The 22357-nt window shown below is 44.2% G+C and overlaps 1 long non-coding RNA gene across 1 annotated transcript; it reads left to right on the forward strand.

Moving 5' to 3' along the window:
- Positions 1–306: 306 nt before the first annotated feature.
- LOC117513220 lies at positions 307–15405 on the forward strand. The gene is made up of 4 exons (XR_004561488.1): positions 307–376; positions 994–1003; positions 7600–7605; positions 15395–15405. It is a non-coding gene; the product is annotated as an uncharacterized LOC117513220 (long non-coding RNA).
- Positions 15406–22357: the final 6952 nt, after the last annotated feature.

Below are 22357 nucleotides of genomic sequence, written 5' to 3' on the forward strand. Positions count from 1 at the left end.
CAGGGGACCCCAGACTTCCCTTTCCCGTGCCACATTGACCACCTCTGACTGGGGGATCACTCGTATTATGTTTTGCATGCACGCAGCAATCAAGCTGCGTGCATGCAAAACATTGTGTTTTTACGCTGAGGTGGTCACGGTGTGCATAATGTATAGGGCAATGCTTTGTTTTAATTAAACAGTCGGATTCCCTTGGACAAATGAGAAAAGTTTAATTTGATAAAGAAAATCAGAGAAAATAAGGAAGATTAATTTCATGAAGAGAGTCAATGAGAAAAGTTTAATTTAATAAAGAGAATCAGAATAAACTCACTGTGACAGCATGGCTTCTTTTTGGTGAATTTGTCTCCTGATCTAAAGTTGTGGAGGATCTGAAGTCATCTGAGGAAACTGGAGTGTTTTGTTGCCACAGGCTCCTCCCCCCTAAGGAGAGACCAGCCAATTATACGAGCTGTCACAATCATTTCTTTCTACTGGTGCTTGCTGTTTTCTCACCACATGTCCTCCCATCAGTCATCACTGACAGCTTATCATCATCACCCTCTGAAGTGCAATAAGGGACGCACCGGTCAGAACTCTCCCTGAGGTCATGTTGACCGTTGATAGTGTGTCTCTGTAATTACTCAATAAAATGTGGCAAGAAGCCACCATAATATCAAACACATGTTCCGGCGCCCACGGTGGCAGTTATCCAGACAGAACAATGGTCCATCCCCATCTTCTGAATGTACCCAGCTGCTGCAACCAGGGGACACAGTTTCTGGGAACATCAGCACTGAGACATTCTGGATCCTGTTCAGGAAAAACTTCCACGTTAGCCATAGTGCTGTAACCAACATTCCATCACTTTCCAGGTTTGAATTCCTCATCTGGGTCTGCTGAAGTAACTTTTTACTTGAAACAAAACCACTCCAGTGGATCTCAAGGATCCTCCAGCGAAACCTGGTTCCAAAGACGTCATTTGCTTCAGGCTTCATACAGCAAAACAGGAAGCAACACAACTGTAATGACTGGGACCTTCCGCATCCTGTAAAAAAAAAAAAAAAAAATGCACCTCTGCCCACAAATGAATGTATTCAAGAAGTCAGTGTAATCTTTTTGAGCCATTAAAGTCTGCTTTTAGAAAATATCACTCCACAGAGACAGTGCTCACTAAAGTAGTGAATGACCTTCTGCAAGCAATGGACTCGGACACCACTACGGCATTGGTGCTGTTAGATCTCAGTGCTGCGTTTGACACCGTGGATCATCATATTTTACTCGATAGGCTGGAGAATCATTTTGGGATTACTGGAAGTGCCCTTGCGTGGTTGGTCTTACTTGTCCAGTCCAGTTAGTCTCACTGTGTTTGCATAAAAACACTACCTCTAACCTTAGTGACATGAATTTTGGGGTTCCACAGGGGTCTGTCTTGGGCTCTCTGCTTTTTTCCTTTTATGTGGCACCCCTTGGGCGTTTTGGGATTGCCTTTCATTGCTATGCTTATGATACTCAGTTATACATGCCGATAACTGCTGGTAATCTCATCCACATAAAATCTTTAGAAGATTGTCTTGTATCAGCAAGAAGCTGGATGTCTAGTAACGTCCTACTTTTAAACTCTGATAAGACTGAAATGATGGTTCTTGGTCCAGCGATGCATTTGCATCATCAATCATCAATCATCAATTTGACCAGCTAGTGCTTACTTTAGGTTCACGTGTTATACATCATACGGACAAAGTGAGGAAACTTGGGGTAATTTTTGATCCTGCGTTGTCTTTTGATCTCCACATTAGAGACATTACGAGAACTGCTTTCTTCAATCTCCAAAATATAGCAAACATTCGTCCCATCCTGTCTATGGTTGATGCTGAGACCCTGATCCATGTGTTTGTCTCTTCTAGACTGCAATGTTCTATTTTCTGGTTTACCACAGTCCAGCATTAGGGGTCTTCAACTGGTTCAAAATGCTGCAGCCAGACCTTTGACAGAAGGCAGAAAGTTTGACCATATTACGCCCATTTTGATGTCTCTTCACTGGTTTCCTGCCGCTGTGAGATTGGAAGTTAAGATCTATTACTGGCCTATAAAATTGTTCATGGACTGGCACCTCCCTACCTGGCTGACCTGGTTAAGCCCTATGTACCGGCTCGGGTAATGCGTTCGCAGGTTGCAGGACTTCTCTGTGTTCCCAGGGTGAATAAAAAGTCTGCCAGTCACAGAGGGTTTTTTCTTGTGCTGTGGAATGACCTGCACATAAGGCAGTCAGATACTGTGGAGACATTTATATCCAGACTAAATACTCATTTGTTCTCCTTGTTTTACCACTAGTATATTGTGTTATTATGTGTTTTTATTCTTGTACCTGGTGGTTTTGCTTTTATTATGTTTTAGATCTTTTAATTCATTTTCGTCTGTTTTCTTCTGTGTTGTGTTGTGTGAAGTGCCTTGAGGCAATTTTATCATGAGTTGGCACTATACAAATCAATAAATTTGATAGATTTTAAATTTGTATTTTGTATGTAGTCTATCTGAAGTCCAAATACATGCAGGTGACATCAGTAAGGGCCCCTTCACACATAATACTAATGTGGTCAAATTGTGCATGAAGTGCGCATGAAGCAGGAATCATATTTGCATATGATTCCTGCTACATATGCATATGATACGTGTAAAATCGTAGCTGCCTGCAAACGCCTCGTACACCTGTTGCTACATCTGTTTGTGCACCCCATCTATTTAACCAGGGTTGTTTAACCGCGGGGTTCTGTATTACGTCCCCTTTAATTTATTATTTATATCAACCCAGTGATAGTCACTAATTATACAGTTGGCTTTTATTTTATTTTTCTCCACATGAGCAGTGCAATGTGGTGAAACACGTCCCAGCTGCTCGCACTGTGTTCCTGCTCACATGACACCCTGACGTGCACAATACCATCGTGGTGGGTTCGTGCACGCCTGCCTGTCGGCTCGATGTTTTTATGGTTCGCTCATACGATGTGTTCCGCCGTGACTCGCCCTGATTTGTTTTTAAGGGGCCCTGATGGTCTGCATGAACTGAAAGGATTTTAAATATTAGTGACAGTAACAGTGGATTAGTTCATTCTCACAAAACTGTGTTTAATGAAGTTTAAGGGCCTTGATTTATTGTGCTCTGTTGCAATGGTTTTGGCAGAGGACCCCAATGCAGAGAAACACAATGACGGAAGGTAAAAGCAGGTTTATTGTCCCACAGACAAAAAAAGTATAGTTTTAAAACTGCATACAAACAGGCACACGGATGAAAAGTCTAACAAGAAACCATCTTTCTTTGGGAGCAGCAAAGGTTGTCCAAAAACATTCATTCATTTATTTTCTGATGCTTACCCGGGCCTGGGTTGTGTTGGGTGTTTCCAAGTGAGCTGAGAAATATAATGCTTCCAGTGTGTCTTGGGTCTATTGCCTCCTCAGGTGGTGGTGCTAGGAAGACCTCCCTGGGGAGACAACCAGGGGCCATCCACACTAGATGTCTGAATCACCTCAGCTGGCTCCTTTCAATGCGATCCCTCCCAGATAATCCAGCGTCTCACCCTGTAGAGGAGTGTGAGCCCAGATGCCAGAGGGAGGAACCTCATTTCTGACGCTTCTGCGACCTTGTTCTTTTGGTCATTACCCAAAGTTCATGACCAGAAATCGACTGGTAAATTGAGAGTCTCTCCTTCTGACTTAGCTCTTTATTCACCATGACAGTGTCGTACAGCATCTGTGAAAAAAACAAACAAAAAACAAACAGGTAATATGTCAGTACACTGAGACTTATCATACCAGGATCTAAGGAAGTCTAAACAGCAGCAAAAGGTCTCTAAAACACAGGCAAAATCACTGGGAAAATCACTGGGAAATATACAGATAGAGAGTAGGACAAACCTACACAATCTATTAATGAGGTGAAATAAGCAACCAAACAAACAAAGGCAGAAGTGCAGAAACATGTGAAAGCACAAGGCCAGAAACAGGAAATTAATCTAAACGAAACAAACATGGAAGAAACATCAACATAAAAAAGGCCAGAGAACATTTCAAAGGTCCAGATGCAAAACCCAATATCTTTAAATGGAGAGAAAAGCAGTTTAAAAAGGAATTTAAAGGAAAACACATGAAAAAACTTTAATATGTTGCGGACATGAATGAGAAAAGCTTTTCTGCATCTCATCATGTCATTTAGATCCTTCAGACTTATTTTTCAGTAAATGCTTCTGGGCAGCATTAGCATGGCTAAAAACCTCACCATCTCATTTAGGGCTTTCAGACAAATTTTTCAGTAAATATTTCCGGTCAGCACTAGCATTGCTAAAAAGCATCAGCTTCTGGTGGTCGAAGTCACCCAGACAGTGGCAGCTCCAGGAACTTGTTCTGCATGTGGTTTAGGATAGCTTAGTATTTTTATAAGGGTGCTATGAAATAAAAGCTCAGGTGTCATGACGGCACTCTGCTACACTTCTGCCACGTTCATAGGCGTGCGTACACATAGCCATGTTCTGATCTGCGACAGTCACTGAATGAACAAACTCACACACAACCCTGGCTAGGTGTGTAGGCCAAAACTTACCGACATGACCTCTCTCATTTGCCTTGTCTTTCCTTCTCCACTGGGAGCCAAAAAAAAAAAACCCCTGCATTTTTCGCAACTGCTTCGGTGATTACAGCCAACAACAAAACAGTACACCATTTATCCGTTAGAAATGATGCTATGTTTATGTTGTGCAGGCTGTCCCCGAAAGCGGTCAAATCCTGCGCAGGGGTTGAAATGACACTGCTCTGCCCTACTGACACGCTTTTCCAACATTGCATAATCTACATTGCCTCAGTTTGTATTTTTAACATTGCGTGTCCTCGTGAATCTTCATGTGTTCACACATTACTCAGTTTGTATTCATGTGTTCACACATTCATCAGTTTGTATTTGTAACATTCACAAAGTTTCACGTGCAACATGTTGCCTACCATAAATGTAAAAAGAACTTCAACATGCTCTCCTTAATACTAGGACAACAACTAGTGGGTCGTACGATAAGTGGACCCTAGGAGTAGTGGGAAGCTCCCTTGAGGAACACCTCCATACAGCCTGCATGGTGTGAGTACAGTTTGTTCTGTGGAACCTTGGTCATCACACTCCTTTTTCCTCTCATGTTTTCCTGTTTTCTTGAGGCTCCAAAGTGTGGAAGCTACAGGAGCTTCAAAGTACTTTATTCTGTGCTTCCTCACAGCTCTGTGTGATACTTACGCTGTGTAACAGTACTATGAATAAAGTACTTTGTGGTACTTGTGATATGCTATCTCTGGCAGCAGAATTTCAGTTTGGCAGCTCAGCAGCAGATTCTGACCTGAAGTCAGCATGGTTTAACCCCAACCCTTAAAACCAACAAGACTGTTCAAATATTCAAGCAAACAACCACAATGAAAGCCTTAGTAAGTGGCAGCAAAAAATACTGGAACCCGGAACTGGCACGTCATGGACTGGTGGAGCAGCATGACAACAACCAATTAGAACAAACTGATGAATGTCTGAACACACAGTCATTCAGGAGAACACACACAATGTTAAAAACACAAACTGATGAATGTGTGCACACGTGATGACTCACAAGGACACATGATATGAAAAATACAAATTGATGAATGTGTGAACGCATGATGATTCACGAGGACATGCAATGTTAAAAATACAAACTGAGGAATGTGTGAACACATGAAGATTCACAGGGAAACGCAATGTTAAAAATACAAACTGAGGAATGTGTGAACACATGAAGATTCACAGGGAAACGCAATGTTAAAAATACAAACTGAGGAATGTGTGAACACATGAAGATTCACAGGGAAACGCAATGTTAAAAATACAAACTGAGGAATGTGTGAACACATGAAGATTCACAGGGAAACGCAATGTTAAAAATACAAATTGATGAATGTGTGAACGCATGATGATTCACAAGGACACGCAATGTTAAAAATACAAACTGAGGAATGTGTGAATACATGAAGATTCATGAGGACACGCAATGTTAAAAATACAAACTGAAGAATGTGTGAACACAAAAATTAACAAAGACAAACCGAGAAATGTGTGAATACATGAAGATTCACGAGGACACGCAATGTAAAAAATACAAACTGAGGAATGTGTGAACACATGAAGATTCACGAGGACACGCAATGTTAAAAATACAAACTGAGGAATGTGTGAATACATGAAGATTCACGAGGACACGCAATGTTAAAAATACAAACTGAAGAATGTGTGAACACAAAGATTAACAAAGACAAACCGAGAAATGTGTGAAGGCGTGATGATTCACGAGGACATGTGATATTAAACTGACGAAAGTCTGAACACTTGAAGATTCACATGGACACATGATATGAAAAATACAAATTGACAAATGTGTGAACGCATGATGATTCACAAGGACACGCAATGTTAAAAATACAAACTGAAGAATGTGTGAATACATGAAGATTCATGAGGACACGCAATGTTAAAAACACAAACTGAAGAATGTGTGAACACATGAAGAGTAATAAAGACAAACCGAGAAATGTGTGAATACATGAAGATTCACGAGGACACGCAATGTTAAAAATACAAACTGAGGAATGTGTGAATACATGAAGATTCACGAGGACACGCAATGTTAAAAATACAAACTGAAGAATGTGTGAACACAAAGATTACCAAAGACAAACCGAGAAATGTGTGAATACATGAAGATTCACGAGGACACGCATTGTTAAAAATACAAACTGAGGAATGAGTTAACACATGAAGATTCACAAGGACACGCAATGTTAAAAATACAAATTGAGGAATGTGTGAATACATGAAGATTCACGAGGACACACAATGTTAAAAATACAAACTGAGGAATGTGTGAATACATGAAGATTCACGAGGACACGCAATGTTAAAAATACAAACTGAGGAATGTGTGAACACTTGAAGATTCACATGGACACATGATATGAAAAATACAAATTGACACATGTGTGAACGCATGATGATTCACGAGGACACGCAATGTTAAAAATACAAACTGAGGAATGTGTCAACACATGAAGATTCACGAGGACACGCAATGTTAAAAATACAAACTGAGGAATGTGTGAACACATGAACATTAACAAAGACAAACGAAGAAATGTGTGAAGGCGTGATGATTCACGAGGACACGTCATATTAAACTGATGAAAGTCTGAAAACTTGAAGATTCACATGGACACATGATATGAAAAATACAAATTGACGAATGTGTGAACGCATGATGATTCATGAAGACATGCAATGTTAAAAATACAAACTCAGGAATGTGTGAACATCTGAACATTCAGAAGGACATGCAATGTTAAAAATACAAACTGAAGAATGTGTGAATACATGAAGATTCACAGGGACACGCAATGTTAAAAATACAAACTGAGGAATGTGTGAACACATGAAGATTCACGAGGACACGCAATGTTAAAAATACAAACTGAGGAATGTTTGAACACATGAAGATTAACAAAGACAAACCAAGAAATGTGTGAATACATGAAGATTCACGAGGACACTCAATGTTAAAAATACAAACTGAGGAAAGTGTGAATACATGAAGATTCATGAAGACAATGTTAAAAATACAAACTGAGGAATGTGTGAATACATGAAGACTCACGAGGACACGCAATGTTAAAAATACAAACTGAAGAATGTGCGAACACGAAGATTCACAAGGACACGCAATGTTAAAAATACAAACTGAGGAATGTGCGAACACGAAGATTCACGGGGACACGCAATGTTAAAAATACAAACTGAGGAATGTGTGAATACATGAAGATTCATGAGGACACGCAATGTTAAAAATACAAACTGAAGAATGTGTGAACACGAAGATTCACGAGGACACGCAATGTTAAAAATACAAACTGAGGAATGTGTGAACACATGAAGATTCACGGGGACACGCAATGTTAAAAATACAAACTGAGGAATGTGTGAACACATGAAGATTCACAAGGACACGCAATGTTACAAATACAAACTGAGGAATGTGTGAATACATGAAGATTCATGAGGACACGCAATGTTAAAAATACAAACTGAAGAATGTGTGAACACATGAAGATTAATAACAAAGACAAACCGAGAAATGTGTGAAGGCGTGATTATTCACGAGGACACGTGATATTAAACTGACGAAAGTCTGAACACTTGAAGTTTCACATGGACACATGATATGAAAAATACAAATTGCCGAATGTGTGAACTCATGATGATTCATGAAGACACGCAATGTTAAAAATACAAACTCAGGAATGTGTGAACATCTGAACATTCACAAGGACATGCAATGTTAAAAATACAAACTGAGGAATGTGTGAACACGAAGATTCACGGGGACACGCAATGTTAAAAATACAAACTGAGGAATGTGTGAACACATGAACATTAACAAAGACAAACAAAGAAATGTGTGAAGGCGTGATGATTCACGAGGACACGTCATATTAAACTGATGAAAGTCTGAACATGAAGATTCACATGGACACATGATATGAAAAATACAAATTGCCGAATGTGTGAACTCATGATTCATGAAGACACGCAATGTTAAAAATACAAACTGAAGAATGTGTGAACACATGAAGATTCACGAGGACACGCAATGTTAAAAATACAAACTGAGGAATGTGTGAACACATGAAGATTCATGAAGACAATGTTAAAAATACAAACTGAGGAATGTGTGAATACATGAAGACTCACGAGGACACGCAATGTTAAAAATACAAACTGAAGAATGTGTGAACACGAAGATTCACGAGGACACTGTTGTGTGGGCCGCTGAAGAGGAGGTACTGCTGGCCCACCACCACCAGAGGGCGCCCTGCCTGGAGTGCGGGCTCCAGGCACCAGAGGGCGCTGCCGCCTCACGAGAGCAGCCAGGGTGACAGCTGTCACCCATCACTGGACACAGCTGTTCCACTCAGCACGGAGGTATATCAGCAGGACGGCGTCTCCACCTCAGTGCCGAGATATCGCCTTGAGATAGAGGTAACCTTCTCTGCAGCATATTCTGTGTTATCTGATAATACTTGTTAAACCTTTCAGGACAGCTGACTACCGAAAGCCGATTGCTTGGATAAGTACTCACCTTCCTGCTTTATTGTGACGAGAGGTGGAGGCGGCTTCTCCCCTCTCCGTGTTACTGGGTGCAGCCGCATCCACACCTGTGTGTTTGTTGCTCTCTCTTGCCAGCAGTACCGGATCCGACGAGCGGAGGCAGTGGCCACCTGGGAATTCGGGACTTGGCGGTTCCAGTACTTCCAGGGTTCGGTGGCAGAGGAGATCTGGGTGGTTCCGGTTCGACTTGGACGGACGTCTCCTGCCTTCGAGCCTGCCCACACGACACCAGCAGAATTCGGCTTAACCCCAAATTGTTGATTGTTGTATTGGTTGTGCTCGTTTCACAACAGTAAAACTTGTTATTTACCTTCTCCATTGTCCGTTCATTTGCGCCCCCTGTTGTGGGTCCGTGTTCCTACACTTTCACAACAGACACGCAATGTTAAAAATACAAACTGAGGAATGTGTGAACACATGAAGATTCACGGGGACATGCAATGTTAAAAATACAAACTGAGGAATGTGTGAACACATGAAGATTCACAAGGACACGCAATGATACAAATACAAACTGAGGAATGTGTGAATACATGAAGATTCATGAGGACACGCAATGTTAAAAATACAAACTGAAGAATGTGTGAACACATGAAGATTAATAACAAAGACAAACCGAGAAATGTGTGAAGGCGTGATTATTCACGAGGACACGTGATATTAAACTGACAAAAGTCTGAACACTTGAAGTTTCACATGGACACATGATATGATAAATACAAATTGACGAATGTGTGAACGCATGATGATTCACAAGGACATGCAATGTTAAAAAAACAAACTGAGGAATGTGTGAACGCATGAAGATTCACGAGGACACGCAATGTTAAAAATACAAACTGAGGAATGTGTGAATACATGAAGATTCACGAGGACACGCAATGTTAAAAATACAAACTGAGGAATGTGTGAACACTTGAAGATTCACATGGACACATGACATGAAAAATACAAATTGACAAATGTGTGAACGCATGATGATTCAAGAGGACACGCAATGTTAAAAATACAAACTGAGGAATGTGTCAACACATGAAGATTCACGAGGACACGCAATGTTAAAAATACAAACTGAGGAATGTGTGAACACATGAAGATTAACAAAGACAAACGAAGAAATGTGTGAAGGCGTGATGATTCACGAGGACACGTCATATTAAACTGATGAAAGTCTGAAAACTTGAAGGTTCACATGGACACATGATATGAAAAATACAAATTGACGAATGTGTGAACGCATGATGATTCATGAAGACACGCAATGTTAAAAATGCAAACTGAGGAAAGTGTGAATACATGAAGATTCATAAAGACAAACAACGTTAAAAATACAAACTGAGGAATGTGTGAATACATGAAGATTCACGAGGACACGCAATGTTAAAAATACAAACTGAAGAATGTGTGAACACATGAAGATTCACGAGGACACGCAATGTTAAAAATACAAACTGAGGAATGTGTGAACACATGAAGATTCACGGGGACACGCAATGTTAAAAATACAAACTAAGGAATGTGTTAACACTTGAAGATTCACGAGGACACGCAATGTTAAAAATACAAACTGAGGAATGTGTGAACACATTAAGATTCACAGGGACACGCAATGTTAAAAATACAAACTGAGGAATGTGTGAACACATGAAGATTCACAAGGACACGCAATGTTACAAATACAAACTGAGGAATGTGTGAATACATGAAGATTCATGAGGACACGCAATGTTAAAAATACAAACTGAAGAATGTGTGAACACATGAAGATTAATAACAAAGAAAACCAAGAAATGTGTGAAGGCGTGATTATTCACGAGGACACGTGATATTAAACTGACGACAGTCTGAACACTTGAAGTTTCACATGGACACATGATATGAAAAATACAAATTGCCGAATGTGTGAACTCATGATGATTCATGAAGACACGCAATGTTAAAAATACAAACTCAGGAATGTGTGAACATCTGAACATTCACAAGGACATGCAATGTTAAAAATACAAACTGAGGAATGTGTGAACACATGAAGATTCACGGGGACACGCAATGTTAAAAATACAAACTGAGGAATGTGTGAACACATGAACATTAACAAAGACAAACGAAGAAATGTGTGAAGGCGTGATGATTCACGAGGACACGTCATATTAAACTGATGAAAGTCTGAACACGAAGATTCACATGGACACATGATATGAAAAATACAAATTGCCGAATGTGTGAACTCATGATTCATGAAGACACGCAATGTTAAAAATACAAACTGAAGAATGTGTGATCACATGAAGATTCACATGGACACATGATATGAAAAATACAAATTGACAAATGTGTGAAGGCGTGATTATTCATGAGGACATGCAATGTTAAAAATACAAACTGAGGAATGTGTGAACACATGAAGATTCACGGGGACACGCAATCTTAAAAATACAAACTGAGGAATGTGTGAACACATGAAGATTCATGAGGACACGCAATGTTAAAAATACAAACTGAGGAATGTTTGAACACATGAAGATTAACAAAGACAAACAACGAAATGTGTGAAGGCATGATGATTCAGGAGGACACGTGATGTTAAACTGATGAAAGTCTGAACACTTGAAGATTCACATGGACACATGATATGAAAAATACAAATTGACGAATGTGTGAACGCATGATGATTCACGAGGAGACAATGTTAAAAATACAAACTGAGGAATGTGTAAACACATGAAGATTCACGAGGACACGCAATGTTAAAAATACAAACTGAGGAATGTGTGAACACATGAAGATTCATGGGGACACGCAATGTTATAAATACAAACTGAGGAATGTGTGAACACATGAAGATTCACGAGGACACGCAATGTTAAAAATACAAACTGAGGTATGTGTGAATACATGAAGATTCACGAGGACACGCAATGTTACAAATACAAACTGAAGAATGTGTGAACACATGAAGATTAACAAAGACAAACCGAGCAATGTGTGAAGGCGAGATGATTCACGAGGACATGTGATATTAAACTGATGAAAGTCTGAATACTTGAAGATTCACATGGACACATGACATGAAAAATGCAAATTGACGAATGTGTGAACGCATGATGATTCACAAGGACACGCAATGTTAAAAATACAAACTGAGGAAAGTGTGAATACATGAAGATTCAGGAAGACAAACAATGTTAAAAATACAAACTGAGGAATGTGGGAATACATGAAGATTCACGAGGACACGCAATGTTAAAAATTCAAACTGAAGAATGTGTGAAAACATGAAGATTCACGAGGACACGCAATGTTAAAAAATACAAACTGAGGAATGTGTGAACACATGAAGATTCACGGGGACACGCAATGTTAAAAATACAAACTGAGGAGTGTGTGAATACATGAAGATTCATGAGGACATGCAATGTTAAAAATACAAACTGAAGAATGTGTGAACACATGAAGATTAATAACAAAGACAAACCGAGAAATGTGTGAAGGCGTGATGATTCACGAGGTCACGTGATATTAAACTGACGAAAGTCTGAACACTTGAAGTTTCACATGGTCACATGATATGACAAATACAAATTGACGAATGTGTGAATGCATGATGATTCACAAGGACACGCAATGTTAAAAAAACAGACTGAGGAATGTGTGAACACATGAAGATACACGAGGACACGCAATGTTAAAAATACAAACTGAGGAATGTGTAAACACTTGAAGATTCACATGGACACATGATATGAAAAATACAAATTGACAAATGTGTGAAGGCGAGATGATTCATGAGGAGATGCAATGTTAAAAATACAAACTCAGGAATGTGTGAACATCTAAACATTCACAAGGACATGCAATATTAAAAATACAAACTGAGGAATGTGTGAACACATGAAGATTCACATGGACACGCAATGTTAAAAATACGAACTGAGGAATGTGTGAACACATGAAGATTAACAAAGACAAATGAAGAAATGTGTGAAGGCGTGATGATTCACGAGGACACGTGATATGAAAAATACAAATTGACGAATGTGTGAACACATGATGATTCACGAGGAGACGCAATGTTATAAATACAAACTGAGGAATGTGTGAACACGAAGATTCACGAGGACACGCAATGTTAAAAATACAAACTGAGGAATGTGTGAACACATGAAGATTCACGAGGACACGCAATGTTAAAAATACAAATTGAGGAATGTGTGAATACATGAAGATTCATGAGGACACGCAATGTTAAAAATACAAACTGAAGAATGTGTGAACACATGAAGATTAACATAGACAAACCGAGAAATGTGTGAAGGCGTGATGATTCACGAGGACACGTGATATTAAACTGATGAAAGTCTGAACACTTGAAGATTCACATGGACACATGATATGAAAAATACAAATTGACAAATGTGTGAACACATGAAGATTAACCAAGACAAACCGAGAAATGTGTGACGGCGTGATGATTCACGAGGACACGCAATGTTAAAAATACAAACTGAGGAATGTGTGAATACATGAAGATTCACGAGGACACGCAATGTTAAAAATACAAACTGAGGAATGTGTGAATACATGAAGATTCACAAGGACACGCGATGTTAAAAATACAAACTGAGGAATGTGTGAACACTTGAAGATTCACATGGACACATGGTATGAAAAATACAAATTGACGAATTTGTGAATACATGATGATTCACAAGGACATGCAATGTTAAAAATACAAACTGAGGAATGTGTGAATACATGAAGATTCATGAGGACACGCAATGTTAAAAATACAAACTGAGGAATGTGTGAATACATGAAGATTCACGAGGACACGCAATGTTAAAAATACAAACTGAAGAATGTGTGAACACATGAAGATTAACAAAGACAAACCGAGAAATGTGTGAAGGTGTGATGATTCACGAGGACACGTGATACTGAACTGACGAAAGTCTGAACACTGGAAGATTCACATGGACACACAATTTTCAAAATACAAACTGTGTGAAGGCGCGATGATTCACGAGCACACACGCGATGTAAAAATACAAACTGACGAATGACGAACGTGCAACGATTCAGGAGGACACATGCAATGTTAAAAATAAAAACAGTAATGTCTGAATACGTGATAACTCCCAAGGACACACCCAATATCAAAAATACAAAGTGACAAGTGTCTGAACGTGTGATGATTCACGAGGACATACACGATGCTAAAAATATAATCTGATGAGGACAAACGCAATTTTAAAAATATAAAAAGATGAATATCTGAACACACAATGATTCACAAGGACACACGCAATATTAACAATACAAATTGAAAAATGTGTGAAGGTGCGATGATTCACGAGGTCACATGATGTTATAAACACAAACTGATGAATGTGTGAAGGTGCGATGATTCACGAGGACACACGATGTTATAAACACAAACTGATGAATGTGTGAAGGTGTGATGATTCACGTGGACATCTCCTATAAAAATGCAAACTGACAAATGCACAATGATTTATGACGACACACGTGATGTTAAAAATAAAAACTGAAGAATGTCTCAACACGATTCACGGAGACACACGGACTGTTAAAAATATAAAAAGATGAATGTCTGAACACATGATGATTCACAAGGACACGTGATTTTAAAAATACAAACTGATGAATGTGTGAAGGTGCGATAATTCATGAGGACACCTGCTATATTAAAATACAAATTGACAAATATCTGAATGTGTTAAGATTCACAAGGGCACACAATATTAAAAATACAAACTGAGGAATGTGTGATGATTCATGAGGACAAGCAATGTTAAAAATACAAACTGACAAATGTGTGAAAGTGCGATGATTCACAAGAACATGATGTCAAAAATACAAATGTCTGAAAGCGCAACATTCATGAGGACACACGTGATGTTAAAAATGCAAACTGACAAATGTGTGAAGGCATGATAATTCATGAGGTCACGCGATATGAAAAATACAAATCGACAAATCTGTGAATGTGTGATGACTCACAAGGACACATTGTTACGGTTAAACCCAATAGGCAGAAAAAAGGAACCAAAAGCAGGGAGCTAAGCTGAAGAAAAACCGAAATACAACTTATTGGAGAATGCATTATACAAGCTGAATCTGGAAATGTGCAAAGGAGGCCTGGTGACCAGAACAGAGGAAGTGACTGGAAACTGGAGCCAGGTCAGGCCAGAACCAGAGAGGTGGAGCCAGATGAGACCACAGCAGGTCACGCTGTTGGAAACCAGAGCCAGGGAACGGAGCAGGCAGTGAGGTAGCAGACCGGAGTCAGCTGCCCATGGAGCTGACTGGAAGCAGGTTCACTAAAGGAGAACAAACGGTTGAGTCACAGTTCAAAGCACCAAGGAAACCTCTACTAAAAGGTAGCGATAACTGAGGTCCTGGCAAAGGTGGAAGTGCTGAAACAGGGTTTAAATACAGCCGTCATTGATGAGCATCAGGTGAGGCAATCAGCTCTATGGCATGCCACCTGGAAACGCACAAGAACGGAGGGGAAGGCAGAACAGAGCAGCCACCAAGACAGCGCATAACAGCCCCCCCCCACCAACCCCACAAATGAGAGCCCGCAGGTGACCTACCAGGCCAATCCGGATAAGCATGATAGAAGTCCCGCAGGTGGGATGGATCCAAAATGACACCCCGCAACAATCAGGGGCACTCCTCAGGCCCATAGCCCTCCCAGTCCACCAGATACTGAAAACCACAATGATGAGCATCCACAATCCACCACACAGTCCAAGCGGGATGATCATCCAAAATCTGGGCAGGAGGAGAGGGATTGGCTGGAACAGACAATTCCTCTTTTTGGGCCAGGAATAGTGGTGGTTGATACCCAAACAAACATAAAAATGGTGAGAGTCCACTGGCGGAGCAGAGTTGAGTGTTGTGGGCATATTCCACTGATGGCAGCTGAGCACTCCTGGACAATGGATGGGAAGATGCAACACATCAGGGGAAGGATTCCCATTCCTGATTCGCCTGTTCTGCCTGGCCATTGGTCTGGAAAAACAACAAAGACAAGAGGCGGACTGAGTTGACAAGGACAGAGCAGAAGAATTGCCACACTGGGAAGGAAAACTGGGGCCTCGGTTGGACACGATGTCCACAGGTATGCCAAGCAGACGGAACACGTGGTGGACTAGGTTGTCAGCAGGCTCTTGGGCAGATGGAAGCTTCTGCAATTTGACCAGCTAGCGGTTAGCCTAGGCTCACGTGTCATACATCATACTGACAAAGTGAGGAACCTTGGGGGAATTTTTGATCCTACGTTGTCCTTTGACAGAATCATGGACTTTGGTACACTCTGTTCTGGAACTGGTGTTTGGTCAGGTGAGCTAAACTATCGGGATAGTTTAATTTCAGTTTATTCTTTGTCCCAAAAGGGAAATTCATGCACAACAAGCGTATACCACATAGCAGACATAAAAAAACATACGATACAAACCACATAACAATAACACAGTACAACTGCAGATAAAAGGTACTAACAGAGCAGCTGTAGTAAACAAATAAGTTGTTGTTGTCCATTAGGCTGCTCCCGTTTTTGTTCGGGGTCGTCACAGCAGATACAGCCAGATCTGCATTGGTATTTGGCATACGTTTTACACCGGATGCCCTTCCTGACGCAACTTCAGTGTAACCTGGAGAAACACAGACAGCCGCTGGTGTTCCAAAGAGGTCTCCCATCCAAGTACTAACCAGGTCTCGCACTGCTTAGCTCCTGAGATCTGACGGGATCAGGCTTACACAGAGCAGATCAGCTGCAAAACAAATAATTAAATAGATGAAATGCCAAATAAATAAATGGTCATATAACCAAAATGGACCAGAGCTACCTCCTTAGAGTTTAGGACTTCAACAGAAAGATGTATAAAGGAATATTTGTATCTTTGTTTCAAAACACTTGAGGTTCTGAAGCCCAAGGCAGATGGCAACATGTATTCAGCAAACAGAGGATGAGCAGAATCTTTACTTATGTTCAGTGGGGCCAAAAAGTATTTAGTCAGCCCCTGATTGTGCAAGTTCTTGTTGTGTGGGCCGCCAGAAGAGGAGGTACTGCTGGCCCACCACCAGAGGGCGCCCTGTCTGAAGTGCGGGCTTCAGGCACGAGAGGGCGCTGCCACCTCCCAAGAGCGGCCGGGTTGACAGCTGTCACTCATCGGCTATGACAGCTGTCACCAATCATCTGCGCCTCATCCCAAATAAAAGCAGGACGACACCTCCACGACTTCGCCGAGGTAACACTCTCAGCCTGAGTATTCCTACGTTGATTTCAGTAGATACATTGTTGCAGCTGTCTTCCCGAAGGGTCGGCGTAGACTGCAACTGCTTCGCTCTGCTTTCCGCCAGATAAGTAATTAGACAGGAGCTGCACGAGCGTGTGATTAGAGGTGGAGGTGGAATAACCACCATCCTTGTTACGGGGTGTACACACACCCACACTTGACTGTTTTTGCTCTTCGCCAGCAGTACCAGATCCGACACGCGGAGACGGTGGCCACCTGGGGAACTCGGGACCTGGCGGCTCCAGTATCCTCCTGGTTCGGTGGCGGAGAAAATCGTGTGGTTCCGGTTCTTCTCCAGATGGACGTCTCCTATCGTCGAGCCTGCCCACACGACACCTTTATCAATTGACTTCGTATTCATTCTATAATCTGCTGTGTGTAGTTGTGGCATTCACAACAGTAAAGTGTTCAAATTTAACTTCTTCTATTGTCCGTTCATTTGCGTCCCCTGTTGTGGGTCCGTGTCACTACACTTTCACAAAAGGATATCTCGGCCAGCGTCATGGACTCCGAGGGGCGTCACCCAGCAGTTGAACGGCCAATGGGGAGCAGGGTGCACAGGCGTCTGCAGGAGGCGTGATTGGTGAGTTGCAGCACATCCTCACCGCCTTTACGGCTCGGTTGGATCAGATAACCGAGCAAAACATCCTCCTGAACCGCAGGGTGGAGGCTCTCTCCGCACAGGTGGCAGCGAGCGCTCAGGGCGCTGCTGCAGCTCCTCCTCCTGCCGACCCTGTGCAGGATATAAATATTCCAGTGGTCGTTCAACAACCCCTCCCACCATCCCCTGAAGCATACATAAGCCCCCCAGAGCCGTACGGAGGTTGTGTGGAGATGTGCGCGGACTTTCTTATGCAGTGTTCGCTCGTCTTTGAACAACGTCCCGTCATGTACGCGTCTGATGCTAGTAAAGTAGCTTATGTGATTAATCTGCTTCGAGGAGAGGCACGCGCTTGGGCTATGGCGCTTTGGGAGCAAAATTCACGGCTCCTTCATACGTACACTGGGTTTGTGAGGGAGTTTATAACCGTGTTTGATCACCCTAACAGGGGAGAGACCGCTTCAACTGTGCTGCTGTCAATGAGACAGGGACGCCGGAGCGCAGCCGCTTATGCAGTCGACTTCCGCATTGCGGCTGCGAGGTCCAGCTGGAATAACGCTGCGCTCCGCGCCGCCTTTGTAAACGGACTGTCGTCGGTCCTGAAGGAGGACCTGGTGGCCAAGGACGAACCGCGGGAATTAGATGGGCTTATCGACCTCGTAATACGGTTAGACAATCGATTGGAGGAACGCTGTCAGGAACGAGACGAGGGGCGTGGCCGGGCACGCGCCGTCCCTCTTCCTTCCGGGTCCGAAAAAGGTCCACCCTTCCCACGCTCCATGGCCTCTACGCCCCGTGTGGCTACAGCTCCCCCTGCTGATGAAGCTATGGACACCAGCAGGGCCACATTCAGACCACCGAATAGAAAGAGGAGGCTTCCCCGCGGGGCGTGTTTTGTTTGCCGCTCAATTGAGCACCAATTGAGAGACTGCCCCGAACGGTTAAACACCAATGCCCGCCCCTAGAAACTGGGCTTAGGGTGGGCCAAGAAATTCACGTGGGACACACACATATTTCCACACGACTCCCAGTTACAATCCTTAGCGGGGATTTAACCCTTCAGGCCCCAGCACTGGTAGACACAGGGTCAGAAGGGAATCTGCTAGACAGCAGATGGGCCAGGGAGGTAGGGCTCCCTCTGGTGGCGCTTCCTTCGCCATTGCAGGTGCGAGCACTAGATGGCACCCTACTCCCTTTAATCACACACAGGACACTACCAGTAACTCTGGTGGTGTCAGGGAATCATCGGGAGGAGATAGAGTTTTTTGTGACTCCCTCTACCTCCCGTGTGATTCTGGGGTTCCCATGGATGTTAAAACACAATCCCGGGATTGATTGGCCGCCCGGGGTGGTAGTTCAGTGGAGCGAGACCTGCCATCGGGTGTGTTTAGGATCCTCGGTCCCTCCCGGTTCCCAAGCTAAGGAACAGGTCAAAGTCCCTCCCAATCTGTCAGCGGTGCCGGTTGAGTACCACGATCTTGCTGACGTTTTCAGCAAGGATCTGGCACTCACCCTTCCCCCGCACCGTCCGTACGATTGTGCCATCGATTTGATTCCAGGCGCGGAGTTCCTGTCCAGCAGGCTGTACAACCTCTCACGACCTGAGCGCGAATCGATGGAGACCTACATCCGGGACTCCTTAGCTGCCGGGTTGATCCGGAACTCCACCTCCCCGATGGGAGCAGGTTTCTTTTTTGTGGGCAAGAAAGATGGCGGTCTTCGTCCATGCATTGATTATCGGGGGCTGAACGAGATCACGGTTCTCAACCGATACCCGTTGCCTTTGTTAGATTCGGTGTTCACCCCCCTGCATGGAGCCAAAATATTCACAAAGCTGGATCTTAGGAACGCATATCACCTAGTTCGGGTCCGGAAGGGAGACGAGTGGAAGACGGCATTCAACACCCCGTTAGGTCATTTTGAGTACCTGGTCATGCCGTTCGGCCTCACTAACGCCCCTGCGACGTTCCAAGCTTTGGTAAATGACGTCTTGCGGGACTTCCTGCACCGATTCGTCTTCGTATATCTGGACGATATACTCATTTTTTCTCCGGACCCTGAGACTCATGTACGGCATGTACGTCAGCGGTTGCTGGAGAACCGGCTGTTTGTGAAGGGCGAGAAGTGTGAGTTTCACCACACCTCTTTGTCCTTCCTGGGGTTCATAATCTCCTCCAACTCCGTCGCCCCGGATGCGGCCAAGGTCGCGGCGGTGAGAGACTGGCCCCAACCTATGAGCCGTAGGAAGCTGCAACAGTTTCTCGGCTTTGCAAATTTTTACAGGAGGTTCATCAAGGGGTATAGTCAGGTAGTTAGCCCCCTGACAGCCCTGACCTCCACAAAAGTCCCCTTCACCTGGTCGGATCGGTGCGAAGCCGCGTTTACGGAGTTGAAACGCTGGTTCTCGACTGCACCAGTTCTGGTGCAGCCCGATCCCAGTCGCCAGTTTGTGGTTGAAGTGGACACCTCTGACTCAGGGATAGGAGCCGTGCTATCCCAGAGCGGAGAGACCGATAAGGTCCTTCACCCGTGTGCCTATTTTTCCCTCAGGTTGACCTCAGCAGAACGGAACTATGACGTGGGCAATCGAGAACTCCTAGCGGTGAAAGAGGCTCTTGAGGAGTGGAGACATCTGTTGGAGGGAGCGTCAGTGCCATTCACGGTTTTTACTGACCACCGGAACCCGGAGTATATCAGGACCGCCAGGCGGCTGAACCCCAGGCGAGCCCGCTGGTCACTGTTCTTCGGCCGTTTTGACTTCCGGATCACCTACCGCCCCGGGACCAAGAACCAGAGGTCAGATGCCTTGTCCCGGGTGCATGACAATGAAGTCAAAACCGAGCTGCCGGATCCACCGGAACCCATCGTACCGGAGTCCACTATCGTGGCCACCCTTACTTGGGACGTGGAGAAAACCGTCCGGGAGGCCCTGGCACGGAGCCTGGACCCCGGAACAGGGCCAAAGAACAGACTGTACGTCCCACCGGAGGCCAGGGCTGCCGTCCTGGACTTCTGTCACGGGTCCAAGCTCTCCTGCCACCCAGGGGTGCGTAGGACCGTGGCAGTGGTCCGGCATCGCTTCTGGTGGGCATCCCTGGAGGCTGACGTCCGGGCTTACATCCAGGCCTGCACCACCTGCGCCAGGGGCAAGGCGGACCACCAAAAGGCACAGGGACTCCTTCAGCCGCTTCCTGTGCCTCATCGCCCCTGGTCCCACATTGGTCTGGATTTCGTCATGGGCCTCCCGCCGTCCCGGGGGCACACCACCATCCTCACGATAGTGGACCGGTTCTCCAAGGCGGCCCACTTCGTGGCCCTCCCGAAGCTTCCATCGGCCCAGGAGACAGCGGATCTCCTGGTCCACCATGTCGTATGTCTGCATGGGATACCAACAGACATCGTCTCAGATCGTGGTCCCCAGTTTTCCTCGCAGGTTTGGAGAAGTTTCTGCCGGGAGCTGGGGGCCACCGTGAGTCTCTCATCTGGGTATCACCCTCAGACCAACGGACAGGCAGAACGGGCTAACCAAGAGCTGGAGCAGGCCCTGCGCTGTACCACATCCGCACACCCGACGGCTTGGAGTGAACACCTGGCCTGGATCGAGTATGCGCATAACAGCCAAGTGTCCTCTGCCACCGGCCTCTCCCCGTTCGAGGTGTGTCTGGGGTACCAGCCACCTTTGTTTCCTGTGGTGGAGGGAGAGGTCGGTGTGCCCTCAGTCCAGGCCCAGCTGCGGAGATGCCGTCGGGTGTGGCGCACTGCGGTTCGGCCTTGTTGAGGGCCCGGACGAGGGCAAAGACCCATGCAGACCGTCGACGGTCCCCGGCCCCTGCATATCGGCCCGGGCAGGAGGTGTGGCTATCCACAAGGGACATCCCCCTCCAGGTTGATTCCTCCAAACTTAAGGACCGGTACATTGGGCCCTACAAGATCCTCAAGGTCCTCAGTCCCGCCGCAGTGAGGCTCCAACTCCCGGCCTCATCATCCATCCGGTATTCCATGTGTCGAGACTGAAACCACATCACACCTCACCCCTCTGTACACCCGGTCCGGCGCCGCCTCCTGCCCGTATCATCGACGGGGAGTGGACAGTGCGCCGGCTCCTGGACGTCCGTCGAATGGGCCGGGGTTTCCAGTATTTGGTGGACTGGGAGGGGTATGGACCCGAAGAACGCTCCTGGGTGAAGAGGAGCTTCATCCTGGTCCCGGCCCTCCTGGCCGATTTTTACCGTCGCCACC

This window comes from Thalassophryne amazonica, chromosome 7 (genome assembly GCF_902500255.1).
Source record: "Thalassophryne amazonica chromosome 7, fThaAma1.1, whole genome shotgun sequence".
Lineage (NCBI taxonomy): Eukaryota > Metazoa > Chordata > Actinopteri > Batrachoidiformes > Batrachoididae > Thalassophryne > Thalassophryne amazonica.